We start from the raw sequence: 4,840 nt of genomic DNA, 5'->3' as shown, positions 1-4,840 counted from the left end.
CGAGGAGACACGTTGGAGGATTGATGCTCATATCCCCGAACGCATCCTCGGAAACCGCACCAAGCCCATTGATTTCCATGTGGATACCGCAACATGGGGCTTGGGCAGGGGTATCGCTGCTCACATTGCTCTCGGACGCATTCGGGAGGTGTATGACGAAGACCTCAAGAGGACCTCCTTCATGATGTACGGACGCCGCGACGCAAATGGAGATGTGGTGCGTACCCTGGAGGACGAGATGATAGCATCCCATATCCAGGACATGGAGGAGCACATTCGTATGATGGAGCTGGAGCTGTCTGACAACATGGTCGTCATCAAGAACCTCATGACCCGCAAGGCCGAGCTAGAGGAGGAGCTCCAGGATGCTCGCATCAAGCACGAGGGAGAGCTGGACGCACTGCAGGAGAAGATAGACGACCTGAAGCTTGAGCTCAAGGAGGCCGAGGAGAAGCTGGATGAGGGAGAAAACATCCAGGAGGATCACTCGTATGGTGCCTATGTCAGCCAGGAGAGGGACCAAAATGATGAGCTCGGAGATGACGACACGGAGAGCGATGCAAGGACACCCAATGTAGACATGGTTGACTGGTCCTCATCTAATGAGAGTTAGATTTTATACCACCATGAGAGTTTAGAAATTCGATTTCGTTACCCGATTAGTTTTATTTCATTTGTAAGACCTTGTCAAATCTTGTGACATGGCTTACCTTAGGTTTGATTATTCATGTGAACCTCTTTCTTTGAAATTGAATTGGAGTGATTTGAAGTTTTATTGCTATCATGTGCATATGGGTAGTGTGATTTTACTCGCTAGGCCTTGTTCTATTCTAACTCCTCATCCACTCTGAAACCCATCAGATGCCTCCAAGACGTGACCCCGGATTCAACTTTCCACCGAAGCTTACGCAATTGATCCAGCAACAGAATGCTCTTATGCAGATGCTCATTCAGAACCAGAACCAGAACCAGAACCAGAACCAGAACAACAACAAAAACAACAACCCACCACCGCCACCCCCGGTTGACAGTCTTACCCGTTTTCTGAGGCTGAACCCACCCGTGTTCTCCAGCAGCACGGAGCCGATCGTCGCAGATGATTGGCTCCGCAAGATAGGAAGGGAACTGGCCACGACAGGATGCAATGATGCGGAGAAGGTGAAGTTTGCTGCCCACCAGCTGGATGGACCGGCAGCTGCTTGGTGGGAGAACTACACCACCACATACCCCATGGAGAATGTGACTTGGGCTCAGTTCCAGCGGGCGTTCCGCACTGCTCATGTCTCAGCTGGAGCCATGAGTCTAAAGAAGGAGTTCCGCAGCTTGCGCCAGGGAGGACGCACGGTATCTCAGTATGTTGATGAGTTCAGTAAGTTGGCCCGTTACGCCCCAAAGGACGTGGCCACTGATGCAGCCAAGCAAGAGAAGTTTGTGGAGGGACTGAACGATGAGTTGGGAGTTCAGTTGACCGTGGAAACATTTGCAGACTATCAGGAGCTGGTTGATAAGGCTACCATTCTTGAAGGCAAGCACCAGCAGATGGAGAATCGTAAGAGGAAGTATGGTCACGGGAAGTATAACTCGGGAGTCAACAGAAACCCCGCTACAGCCCATACTCAGGGAGTTCTGGATCAGGCACTAGCAAGTTTGGAGGGAATCACCATAACCATGGGGGCCACATTCATCATGGAGGGAATGGACACAACCACCATGGTCACAAGCAGGGCAATGGTAATGGAGGAAATGGCAATCGACAACATTTCAATTCTTCCACACTGATGAAGAAGGACCTGAGTCACATCACCTGCTTCAAGTGCAAGAAGACAGGTCACTACTCCAATGAGTACCCTGAGGCGCCAGAATGGAAATGGAAATGGCGATGGGAATTCTGGAGGCAAGAAGCCCAATCCTTTCACTAAGGGACATGTGAATCATGTCAATGTGGAAGAGGTTTATGAGCAGCCTGACGCAGTGATTGGTAAGTTCTTGGTTAATTCATTTCTAGCACTCATTCTTTTTGACATTGGTGCATCTCATTCATTCATATCAAGGGGATTTGTGGATAAACATAAGTTGCCTACCATAGCTCTTAAGGCACCCATTCTAGTGAGTTCCCCAGGAGCCGAGTCTATGGCTAGTCAGGGATGTTTCCAATTGCCTTTGAACATAGGGGGACATGTTTTCCCCACAGATATGATTATACTAGAGTCACAAGGGTTGGATGTAATCCTGAGGATGGATTGGATGTCCAAGTATGAGGGAAACATTGATTGTGCTAGTAGATCGATTTTTCTCACCACCCCAGAGAAGAAGAGGATCAAGTACGTATCCAGGCTTAAGCCTAAGAGGACTCAGGTGAACTCTCTTACGGGAGTTGTCCAGGAAGAAGTACCAGTGGTGAAGGATTATCCTGATGTATTTCCGGATGAGCTACCGGGTATGCCGCCAGATCGGGAGATTGAGTTTTTGATTGAGTTGCTGCCAGGCACAGGGCCTATCTCCAAGAGGCCATATCGAATGTCTGCTAATGATTTGGAGGAAGTCAAGCAACAGATTAAGGAGTTACTAGAGAAAGGGTATATTCGCCTGAGTTCATCACCTTGGGGAGCCCCAGTACTTTTAGTGGAGAAGAAGGATGGAACCTTGAGAATGTGTGTGGATTACCGCTCTTTGAATGAGGTGACCATCAAGAACAAGTATCCCCTACCGATGATCAATGACTTGTTTGACCAGCTAGAAGGAGCTAGTGTTTTATCCAAGATCGATCTTCAATCGGGTTGTCATCAATTGAAGATCCGTGAGAAGGATATACCCAAGACAGCTTTTACCACAAGGTATGGGCTTTATGAGTATACAGTCATGTCCTTTGGTTTGACTAAGGCCCCTGCCTATTTTATGAACATGATGAACAAAGTATTCATGGAGTTCTTGGATAAGTTTGTTGTGGTATTCATTGATGACATATTGGTTTACTCCAAGAATGAGGAGGAACACGCTGAACATCTGCGCTTAGTTTTGGAGAAGCTCAGAGAACATCAACTTTATGCCAAATTCAGCAAGTGTGAGTTTTGGCTCAAGGAAGTCGGATTTCTGGGACATGTAGTGTCAGGTGAAGGGATTGCAATGGACCCTACCAAGGTAGAGTCAGTCACGGAATGGAATGCACCCACCACAGTTGGCGAGATTCGTAGTTTTCTTGGACTTGCAGGATATTACCGGAGATTTATTGAAAATTTCTCCAAGATTGCCAGGCCCATGACAGCATTGTTGAAAAAGGACACCAAGTTCGTTTGGACTGAAGAGTGTGAAGCCAGCTTTCAAGAGTTGAAGAAGCGTTTGGTTACAGCCCCAGTGTTAGTCCTGCCTGACGTACACAAGGACTTTCAGGTGTATTGTGATGCTTCACGTCAGGGACTTGGAGGTGTTCTTATGCAAGAGGGGAAGGTTGTAGCTTATGCTTCACGACAGCTTCGACCTCATGAGTTGAACTATGCCACGCATGATTTGGAGTTGGCAGCTGTAGTGCATGCACTCAAGACATGGAGACACTATCTTATTGGGAATCATTGTGATGTTCACACAGATCACAAGAGTTTGAAGTATATCTTCACGCAGAAGGAGTTGAATCTCAAGCAAAGGAGATGGTTGGAACTTATAAAGGATTATGACATGAGTCTGCATTATCATCCAGGAAAAGCCAATGTTGTGGCAGATGCTTTGAGCCATAAGAGTTATGTTAATACCCTTACAGCAGGAGGTTTACCTCAGAAGTTATGTGATGAGCTTAGAGACCTTCAATTGGAAATAGTTCCAAGAGGTTATGTTGCTGCACTCGAGGTGCAGTCCACCTTGTTGGGAAGAATCAGAGAAGCCCAGAAGTTTTACCAAGGTATTGCTGAGATAAAAGAAATGATGAGCAAAGGGAAAACAGAAGGATTCCATGAGGATGAACATGGAACCATATGGTTTGAGCAACAGATTTGTGTACCCAATGACCCGGAGATCAGGAAGTTGATTCTTCAGGAGGCTCACGACTCACCATATTCGATACACCCAGGCAATACCAAGATGTATTTGGACTTGAAGGAAAGTTTTTGGTGGGCCGGTATGAAGAGAGAAATTTCCGAGTATGTGGCAATATGTGATGTATGTCAGAGAGTAAAGGCAGAACATCAGAAACCAGCAGGATTACTTCAGCCGTTGCCGATACCTGATTGGAAATGGGATAAAGTTGGTATGGACTTTATCACGGGGTTACCCAGGACCCATTCAGGTTATGATTCCATTTGGGTGATAGTTGATCATTTGACCAAGGTTGCTCACTTCATTCCAGTGAAGACCACCTATACAAGTGCTAAGCTGGCAAAGATATATATGACTAGGATCGTATGTCTGCATGGAGTTCCAAGGAGCATCGTATCAGATAGAGGGACACGGTTTACCTCAAAGTTTTGGAAACAGTTACACGAAACTTTGGGTACCAGGCTAGAGTTCAGTACAGCCTTCCACCCACAGACGGATGGGCAGACAGAGAGAGTCAATCAGATTCTAGAGGACATGTTGAGAGCGTGTGCGCTAGACTATGGGTCTAGTTGGGATGATAACTTACCCTACGCAGAGTTCTCGTACAATAACAGCTACCAAGCCATTTTGCAGATGGCCCCTTTTGAGGCATTGTACGGAAGGAAATGCATGACAACTTTGATGTGGGATGGAGTTGGAGATCGCAAATTGTTTGGACTTGATTTGATCAGGGAATCTAAGGAGAAGGTCAAGTTGATTCGAGACAGACTTAAGATAGCCCAGTCAAGGCAGAAAAGTTATGCCGATACTAAACGCA

Source organism: Triticum urartu, chromosome 5 (genome assembly GCF_003073215.2).
Source record: "Triticum urartu cultivar G1812 chromosome 5, Tu2.1, whole genome shotgun sequence".
NCBI classification, from domain to species: domain Eukaryota; kingdom Viridiplantae; phylum Streptophyta; class Magnoliopsida; order Poales; family Poaceae; genus Triticum; species Triticum urartu.
The sequence above is the reverse complement of the archived record's forward strand: the minus strand, read 5'-3'. Positions refer to the sequence as shown.